Here is a 10,712-nt window from a genome sequence, read left to right as displayed (position 1 = left end):
CCTTGAGTTCTTGGTGGGCTCCTTTTCTAATAAATTCTCTGGAATGAATCTTCACTTTACAATATTCTCTGTGCTCCTGCAAAGCAGTAACAGGGTCTGAAAATCCATTTGGCTCAATTTAAAATCCTAAGAACTCAGTTTTTCTTCGAGTATTTGTGTCTCCCTTGTCTTGTGTTATCATGCATTATTGTTGATGATTGCTCCCATTCTGTTATATTGTTATAACTGATTTAGTCCTTTGATGTTAAATCTCAAAAATTCTTTAAATTTAAGCCCAATAGTTTTCTAAACATTGTCTTTATATGACTATTCTCTAATAGTTTTCTCAATCACATCATGTGTCCTTAGAAATATGTAGGCTCATTCTCTCCCTTTTTGATTCTATCAGCTAGTATTTGCAGACACTAATCTTGTTTATGTGATCCCTTTGGTTCTTAGTCCTATCATTACGATCAATTGTGAACAGAAATTGATCACTGGGACTAGTGAGATGGCATTGGTACATGCTACCCTGATGGGATTGAATTTGAATCCCCTGGTATGTTTCTAACTCTACCGTTTGAGGTAAGTCAGCTTGAGTGAGATACACAGCAGACCCATAGAATGGCAAATGTCCTAAACAGCACTCTGGCCTCATAAGCAGCCATTAAGGCATGCGGATCCGGCTGAAATGCCCATGAGAGTATTTCAGGCATGGAAAGCCAAGACACTCTGGGTGAAAAAACAACAACAACAACAACAACTAAATGAACGATCTCCATGAGTGAGATCCCAGTGGAAAGATTGGGTCATCAAAGAAGGAGGTACCTTTCTCTGAAGGGAGGAGAGAACTTGCACTTTGACCATGGCCTTGTCTAAATATGATCAGAGTCGGTGAACTCAGGGGGCTTCCATAGCCTTGGCAGCTCATGACAAGAGCCTAGGGTGATTACTGATGCCATAAACAAGAGTGTCAATTTGTTCAGTCAACAACAGGAGTCACTGTGCACTTACTCCTCATGTAGGATCTTTGTCCTTAGTGTGCTGTACATTGAGATTTAATGCTATAACTAGTACTCAAACAGTATTTTTCACTTTATGTTTCTGTGTGGGAGCAAACTGTTGAAATCTTTACTTAATGTATGCTAAACTGATCTTCTGTATATAAAGAGAATCGAAAATGAATCATGATGTGAATGGAAGGGGAGAGGGAGTGGGAAAGGGGAGGGTTGCGGGTTGGAGGGACGTTATGGGGGGGAAGCCATTGTAATCCATATTCTGTACTTTGGAAATTTATATTCATTAATTAAAAGTTAAAAAAAAATATGACTTAACAAGTACAAAGGAATTCTACTTCCCTTAAGTAGTGAGAACTCATGACTAGCTTTTTGGTAAGGGCAGGGATAAGTTAAAGACTATGACTACCGAAGTTGCTTGTCATAGTTAAAAACAAACAGGAAGATTTAATGTAAAGATAAATGGATACAAATTGATGTATTGAATTGGGCAAGGCCAGATGAGCAAATAGTGGAGAAAGTGGCTATAACAGTTATGTTACACAGAGGAGACTTTAAATAACAGCTGAATGGGAAACAGTAGTACATACAGTGTTCTGTTGTATTCTACCTTCCATATCTTCATACAGTCTCTCTCTTCTCTCGCCTCTCATCCCCTCTCCCTCATTTCAGGGAAGAGAGGGGGATAGCACTACTCTCATCCACTGGTTCACTCCTCACAGAGCTTCAATAGCCAAAACTAAGTCAAGCTGAAGCTGGGCGCCAGAAACTCAGTTTAGGTCTCCTACATGGGTGGCAAGGATCCAAGTTCTTTAGCCATTTCCTGCAGCTTCCCAGGATGTGTATTAATAGAAAGATGGAATCAGGAGAAAAACTGGGACTCGAATCTAAGCACTCTGATATGGATGCTGGCATCCAAAGTAGCATCTTAACTGCTAGAACAAATGCTAATGTCTTCATGTATTTTCTTGTTCTTTTCTCAGCTTTTCTTATCTTTTAGCTGCAAGTGGGGCTGGTGGCAGGATTTGGCCAACATTGTTAAAGATAGGCCTTCCTGAATTTTTCTTGTCTGTGGCATTCTGAGCAAGACTAAGAACTAACTAACTTCCTTCCTTCCTCCCTCCCTCCCTCCTCCCTCCCTCCCTCCCTCCTCCCTCCCTCCCTCCTTCCTATCTATCTATCTATCTATCATTTCTACTACCTTCTCACTAGAGTCGTCATAAGCACCAGGTTTGAGGTGGTTGGGCCTGAGGTGAAGAAGATGCCCTGGAATTGGATTGCACCTCAGAAATCAGCAGTGTGCAGCATCCTAGATAGGCATATGTATAAAGCATGTCGTGCTTAGAATATCCTCTTGGGTGAGGTAAGCTGGTTGGCAGAGAAACCTGGCATAACTAGCCTTGGTGGAAGGCATGGAAGCTTGATGAATCATGAGTAAAAGGTGAGTATCCCAGTTTGCAGAAAGTATGGTTGCACAGATGTTGGAAGAAAAATCAGCCTTTAGGTTATCGGCACCAAACAAATTCAGGGAGAATCACAAAAACTGCAATCTGTGGGAAAAATAGGAAGGAAGCAGTGAGACCGCCATCCAGAAAGTGCTCAGGTGTGAGGCAATTCACCAAGGAAGATACTCCAGTACAAGTCCCTCAAAGCCAGAAACCAAGTAATGGGACCTGGGTCACTAGAGAAAAATGCATGGCAAGGACAAAATAAGAAGTGGTTATAAAAGCAATTTGTTAAGAAAAATCTGTTACAAAAAAAAAAAAAAATTCTACCTTAGTGAACTCTAGCATGGAGTTCAGGACCAATATCACCAACTGAATTCCTGGCCAGAGGTCTTTAAAATCTCCCTAGCTATCTGAGTCTAGAGTCTGGCAGGGCTCAGCACTCAGGCTGAGCTGCACTGCCTTTGGTCTGGGCAGTTGAGGAATGCAGGGCAAACAACCCTCTGATGCTTCCCTTGAACTGTTGCCTCTTTTCTGGTCAGGTGATTTTTATTAATTTTTCTATTTCCATTTCTAACTTCAGCAAAGGAAATTCTCAAATGGCAGATTGCTCCTAAAACTCGAATTTTGGAGTTACTCATGAAAAGGGGAAATTTGTTTAACTTTAAACTTATAATGCTAAATATAGATTAATTTATGTCTAGAGACCAAAGTATCATTTTTAATTGAATTTGATGTCTATGTATTTACATTTAAATAGTTTTTCTGGGTTTTATTAACAGCAACAAACTTGAAATGATTTTTTAGTTATGTGGCCTTCATGTGTTTTTTGCTTCTTAGATGGTAATAGAATGTTCTCTAAAATTTGCTTACCTCCCTAACACAGGTGGATTTTTATTCTTTATTGAATAAAACTAAACCTTCATACTTGTCTTAAGAAATCTTTTCTACTAATTGAATTGTGGTCTACACACATTAGAGTGAATATATCATAAATATACAGCTCAATAGGTTCTCAAAAGCTGAAGACATTTGTACAATTAAAGCTCAAATTAAGGAAAAAAGACACACACACACACACACACACACACAACCAAATGACAGCCCCTAGTTAGTGCATACCTCCCAAAGTTGCCAGCATCCTAACTTGTAGTACCATGGATTAATTGGAGTATGTACAAGTTTGTTATGTATTATAACAAATTTATATAATGTCATAGAAACTTATAGTAATACTCTTTTTAAGTCTAAAGTTTTTTCCCAACACTGTTTTGAAGTTTGTCTTTACCGTTAAGAGAAATTTGTAGTTGATTTATTCTCTTTTGTGTAGTATTTCATTTGAGGAATTTTTCATAATTAATTTATTCTGATGAATATCTGAGTAGTTTCTGCTCGGAGCTGTTGTAAATAGGCCAGATACAAACATTTTAGTGGATGTCTCATGAAAACATATACATATATTTCTGTTGGGTGATGTGGACTTGCTGGGCCATAGTTTATATATATTTTCTTAATTTTAGTGGAAGATGCCAAATAAGCCATGTTTGAGAGTTTGAATTATTCTGTATCCTTGTCAACTCTTTTATTTACCATTGCTATAATTTTGCCATTATAGAACCTGTGTTCTGGTGTTATTTTGGGTTTTAACTTTCACGTCTCCGTTGACTGATGAAGCTGAACAACCTTTATATGTTTATTGAATATTTGTATATATTCTTTCTTAAAATTATCTATTCAAGATTTTGTGCATTTTTTTGTTTGCCCATTATTTTTTAAACAGATTTTAGTTCTTTCTGTAATTTGATATGGGCCCTGTGTTGAACATGCGAGGAATGGATGTCTTCTCCCATGCTCTGAACTGTCTCTTTGTTCGTAGCAAGTAAGTAATTTTAACATGGTTCATTTAAAATCTGTTACGGTTGGTACTTTTGATAACCTATTTAAGAATCTTTGTCTACTTTAAAACTGGAAAAATATTCCTGGTTTTTTACTAAATGTTTTGTTGCTTTCACCTTTCACATTTGAATTTGAAAGGTATATGGAATTGAAATTGGAGTGTGTGAGTGTGGGGAGGCATGAAGACACTTCCATTCTCCCCATATGGAAATTCACTATACCAGAACCATTTCTTAGAGTGGCCATCTTTTCCAGAATGCAATGCAATGAATAGATTTTAATAGGACATTTTTAGAGAAATTTTCAAAAATGTTTTAAGGCCCAAGCAAATGTCTTTCTTCATTGATACTAAAACTTTTCTTTAACTTGCCATGAATTTTAGATTGCAGTGAAAACTCTTTGCTATCAATATATCTTAACATATCAGGACAAGGGATGTAAGAGCATTGTTGTAAAAGCAATTATCTTGTAGAAACAAATTTTCTAAAACACAGGCAGTCTAGACCCTTATCCTATTCTTCAAACCAATTAATGAGATACCCCTCCACTCCTCCTTTGGCTTTCTAGCTCACAAAATAGCTTTTTCCTGTATATGAAACAGAAAAAAAATAATTTGTAAGTATCAATATTAGGCTCTCAGGAAAATAAATATCATGATACCTGTTTTCCCCACAGAGAAAAAGACTTGTTTTTTCAGTATTCCTACCCTAAATTTTTCTTTATTATTCCAGTCTTTTACAAAAATGGCCCCTTTAGGTTTTAAGGAATCTTGAGAAAAAAATGGAGTTGGGGCTTTAGACTACAAACTATTTCAAACACCTCTCTTTAGTAAAAGAGTGCATCTTTTTAATTAAACAAATATTTTGTGAAAAATAAAGATATTTTAAAGGTAAATGAATTCTGTTTTGCCTGAATGAATTATATTCAGATAAATATTGACACAGTTATATTCCAAACACTGAAAATTGTTACTTTCATATACATGTATATTTATAAATGTATATACATACAGTCTTACATAAGCACATAAAAGACCCTTTTATTCCAGGAGTGTGTAATCAAACCATGTTTATTAATATATTTTCAAAATTACTACACATGAATATTATTTTCTAAGTATTTATATGTCCTCATAATCTGTTTTACTGTCTTAAAGCCTATGCTCCTAAAGAAACTTAACTTTAAAATAGCCCCCTTTACCCATTTACCATCACATAACATATGTTATAAATGATTTTTGAAAAAGATTTATTTATTTCAAAGGCAGAATTACATAAGGGGAAGGGAGAAATCAATCTTCCATCTGCCGCTTAACTCCCAAAATGGCCGCAGTGGCTGGGACTGGGCCAGGAACTTCATCTGGGTCTCCTATGTGGGTGGCAGGGGCCCACGTTCTTGGGCCATTTTCCACTGCTTTCCCAGGTACATTAATAGGGAGCTGCATCAGAAATGGAGCAGCTGGCACTTGAACGAATATCCATATGGGATGCTGGTGTCACAGGTGGCGGCTTAACCTGCTATGCCACAATGCTGGCCCCTTTGAGTGATTTTTGACGTTGATGTTTAAGGTTAGGTCTGTAACTAATCAAAAAATATGGTTGCATTTGTAACAGATTGTTATGTTTTAATTTTATCCCAGAGAAAGTATCATTTGCAGAACCAATTTTAACCTAAGTCTCTTCCAGTATATAGCCTAAAATTTAAATTCATAAATTGTAACATGAACACTGAGATGACACATTTGGCACAGAGCCATTGTAATCCTAGCCTGGAACAGTTGATATTAGACTGTGGGGAAGTCAAGTTACCCAGAGTGTAAGATGTATCACTTGTTCAGTCACACTCCTGTGTCATGTTGAAAATTCATAAAGGGAAAATGAAGTGTGTTAGGAAGACTTGAGTGGCAGCAACCTTGACTGTAGACGTGTTAAATGTAGAAATAAAGAGCTGAGAATTCTGAAGACATAAAGCCCATAGCTTTATCTGTTTAATTCTAGGAAGAAGACACAAAATGAGAACAAAACTTGATTTTATCTCAGAAGGTAAGAAACATTTCACTTTTACAACCTTAGAAGCCTAAAAACTGTAGGTCAGAAGAGCAGTACGAATGCTGCATGGCAAAGGTTAGTTAGTGTTACTTTATGGAATTAATCTCATGGATGATAAGATTGATCAGGTGTGTAAAATATATTGACATCACTCCTGGGACTGTTAGCAGTCTCCTTCGATTTAGAAAGCAGCAAACAGGGGACCATAAAAAAGACATAAAACTACTAGCACTTATATAGTATAGTTTTCATTGCAAAATGACAAATTAGGCTAGTCAAATTCTAGTCAACCCCAAGTAACCACTATAACCTTACAGAGATTGCAGTGCCTCCAAGGCAGATTGGTTTGTTTTGTTGGGGAGACGGGTAGTTGGGGAGGGCAGGAGATCTGTAGCTTTCCTGGAGGTTTTAGCTCCTAGCAGGGAAGAACCTAAAATTGCTGTATTAAGTGATGGATTTTTTTGAACCTTTGTACCACTCTCTCAAATCTAGGACTTAAGATCTATCCTGGGCAGTTTGGGACCCTAGAGTTACTGGAAGATCTAACTAGGATCTGAAAGGGACTTTTTCTAGGAGTATTCTGGCTTACAAGTAAAAAGAAACATGGAATATTCCTCTAACATGGTATCCCAAGTTTTCATTTGCTAAAATAGATGTCTAGCTTTGATAGCTCTTACATGTAATCAAGATGGTTATTAAACCTATTGTCAGGCCATGAATACAAGTGAGGCCAATCAGATTGAGAAAGCCATATGTTTCTTCAAGAAATATTTTGAGGAAAGAATATGCTGTTCTGATTGTAATGATATTTTGAATCTTAAAATTTTTGATTCACAAAATAATCACATTTTTAAAGTGATGTGTGAAATATAAAAGATGGCTATGATTTGAGAGAAGGAGTAGAATGATATGAACAGTTACATTTTTATTCTTACTATCTTACTAGGATTTTAGGTAATTCATTAACTTGAATATGGTAAATAGAAACCTACTTCTGCCTTTGTGATTTTAACTAGCTGGAGAAGGCATCCAATCTAGAGCATTCAAGAAAAACTCCCATGAGTTTTAGTTTAGTACAGACATTGAAATTTCATTTTTCTATTTTTCTTCTCCTCAGGGAAGCAGAGTGTCATGGTTACAAGAAACACAACTCGGGACATAAAATGCACCATTTATGTGAATCCCAAGGGTCTTCTGCCAAGTAAGCAATCTTTCAAACTCTCAAGTCTTGTGTAAATTACTTCTGTATAGAGCGATTTCTAGAATAGCCAACTTGAACAAATGCTTTCTAGCAACACAAAAATCCATCTGACAAAAGACAGTGATGTGAGAGAGAAGCCACATCATCTTGTTTCCAGCCCTTTTTTGGAGAACTGAGGGAACACTTAATGGCAATTTCACCTGGAAGCTTAATTTTAACTGAGGAACTCCAGGATGTCACACAGTAGGCAAGAAAACCAAGACAGCCAAGTATTAGAAGTTTTTCTAGAAAGATCCACACCAATGGGCAATTAATAAGGCATGATTGAGAGGAAACAGATGAGAACATAATGTTAAAAAAGGAAATATAGAGAAATAGGAATGAAAAGGGAGGAAACTCATTTAGCTCGTTCTTACAAGGGAAACAAAAATGGAATTAGAACCTTTTAGTAAAAATACTTTCAAAACTAAATCCATTTTCTAGACTTCCTATGACAATTAATTAAAAAGAAACAAATATTGGCATAAAATTTACTGTTAATAATAGGCTTCAGGGCCAGCACTGTGGTGTAGCGGGTGAAGCCACCACTTGCAGTGCCAGCATCCCATATGGGCACTGGTTCAGGTCCTGGATGCTCTTCTTCTGGCCCACTCCCTGTTAATGTGCCTGGGATAACAGCAGAAGATGGCTGAAGTCCTTGGGCCCCTGCACCTACCTGGGAGGTAGAAGAAGCTCCTGGTTCCTGGCTTCGGATTGGCCCATCTCTACTGTTGCAGCAGATAGAAGACATCTGTCTGTCTGTCTCTCTCTGCCTCTGCCTCTGCCTCTCTGTAACTCTGCCTTTCAAATAAATAAATAGATAAATCTTTAAAAAAATACTAAGCTTCACATGAAATTGTCCATGGTAGCAGTGATAGCAGTGGAGGCAGAAGGACATATTCCAGGCATCATTGTTGAGGTACATTCTTAGTTGCCTATAAAGGAATTAGTTTAGCCATCTTTTTGTCCTGAACAATTAGTTGTTGGTGTTCATCTGTAAAATTCCTATTCATCCCTTAAAGCCTAATTCTGAGTCATACCTGCTATCTTGCCTCACTGTTCTAAACTAGCTCCTTCCCACTTAAAGATCCCTCTATTACAATGTGCCTCCTCTATTACAATAGTGCCTCCTCTATTACAACGTTCAGTATATTGTATTATATGTAATTGTTTGTAGCTCTCTGTATTCTACACACCTAGTGTCATGTAATATTTGGGTCTTGTTTCTCCCACAGTATTAGCCAATATGGAGACTTTGGGTTCCTCTATAAGTGCATTTTGGATGACTGAATATACTGCAAAAGGACTTTTGCTATACTGGCACCTACCTTGGTTTTACAATAATTCTCTTCATGACCCGTAGTCATTTGTTTAGTCAATGAACATCAGTTAAGTACCTAGAATTCTCAGGCACACAGCTGCTTCTATTATGTTTGCCATAAGTATCTTTCACTTTTTCTCACCCCTTCCGTTTGTCTTTTTCTCTACCATGTCTTTTTTTTATTGGCACTATGAGGGTGCTAATTTTAATTTGTCTTCATATTTCTCTACCCATTTTTAGAAAGCAAGTATTTTATTTAAAAAAAAAAAAACTTCTTTATTTGAAAGGCAAAGTTACAGAGAGAGAGGGAGAGACAGAGGTAGAGAGACATCTTCTATCTCCCGGTTCACTCCTCATATGGCCCACAACAGCTTGGGCAGGACCAGTTCAAAGCTAGGAGTTTGGAACTCCATCAAGGTCTCCCACATGGGTGACAAGTACTTGAGCCATCTTCCACTGCTTTCCCAGGCACCTCATTAAGGAGTTGGATCAAAAGTGGAGCATCTGGCACTCAAAATGGTGCTCCTATGGGATGCCAGTGTTGCAGGTGACAGCTAAACCTGCTGCGCAACACCAGTCCCAGCTAACAAATAATTTCAAAAGGAAAGAAAAAGCTACCTAATCTTTCTTTTCAAAAATTGATTTTGTTATCTAAAATTTCCTTTCTGTTATCTTCTGTGTGTTGATATACATGCATGGTTGCCTATTTTGTCCTGTCATATTCATAAAGACTAAATCTGTTATAGTTACTGGGTATTCTTTTGGTAAGAGTTAAGGTTGATCTATAAGGAAAAAATAGTTGCTATTAATTCCTATGTGAATTAATTCATTCAACAAAGATTTATTGATGCTGTAATATTCTGAGGAGACTCTAAGCATGCAAAAGATCTGGAGTTTTGACTTCAGATAGCATTTTGGTTTCCTGACCCTCTCTTTCTTTGCCATAATGGCAAATTCAATAATTTGAATTACATTTATTGATTTTTCTCATTGAAGTTGAATATATACAAATGATCAGGGTCCTTTGGGATTCACACATCTCTTCACGGGTGAAAAATACTTAGAATTTGTAGTTGCCAAAACTGACTTCTGGTAAGAATTTTGTGTATTCTTTTCAGCTATTACTGGTAAGGAAACAGGGACCCAAGAGCCTGTGAGGAGAGAGAACTACACTTTACATAGCTTTTGTTATCTAGTTGGTGGGAACTTCTGTAGTATCTGGGAAAGTGCCCAAACTTTCTTGGATATTTACCAGAATATTTTGTGATTTTATTTCCTTTTTAGTATCCTTACCATGAAATGTAAAATAACCCTTTGTAAATGTTAGTCAAGATAATATTTGTGATTACTAAGCCATTAATTGCATTGAATTTTCACTTGACTTGAAAATGTGCTACATTGATGACCATCTCAGGAGTAAGCAGAGTTGTCTTTTTATTTCTAAGGGGACTTTTTCCCCCGTTATTATATATGCTATTGAATTCTAAATCATTCAAATACATGAACCAAGGGCTTAAAAGTCAAGTCCTATTGGAATTGATTATAACTTAGTAATGAGTAAAAGACTGGTTATATAGCAACTCAGTGACTTCAGATAGTAAAAATAGAGTTTTTGGCCAAATAAATTTATTTCTTTGTTTTAAAAAGTAAAATCCTGTTAAAGGTTTTAAAAATTTTTAATAAATGACAAAATCAACCAACTGAACAAAGACTGCCTTAAAAACACAAAGTGGGCACTGATTTATATATAAGCAAACTGCAGTCGAG

General features: G+C 36.7%; 1 long non-coding RNA gene across 1 annotated transcript; it reads left to right on the top strand.

The window, feature by feature from the left end:
- The first annotated feature begins 3,052 nt into the window (after nt 1-3,052).
- Nucleotides 3,053-8,096, top strand: LOC103348759 (uncharacterized). Its single transcript, XR_007920400.2, has 3 exons — nt 3,053-4,319; nt 6,334-6,378; nt 7,502-8,096. It is a non-coding gene; the product is annotated as an uncharacterized lncRNA (long non-coding RNA).
- The last annotated feature ends 2,616 nt before the right edge of the window (nt 8,097-10,712 follow it).

This window comes from Oryctolagus cuniculus, chromosome 3, assembly GCF_964237555.1.
Source record: "Oryctolagus cuniculus chromosome 3, mOryCun1.1, whole genome shotgun sequence".
Lineage (NCBI taxonomy): Eukaryota > Metazoa > Chordata > Mammalia > Lagomorpha > Leporidae > Oryctolagus > Oryctolagus cuniculus.
The sequence above is the reverse complement of the archived record's forward strand: the minus strand, read 5'-3'. Positions and strand labels throughout refer to the sequence as shown.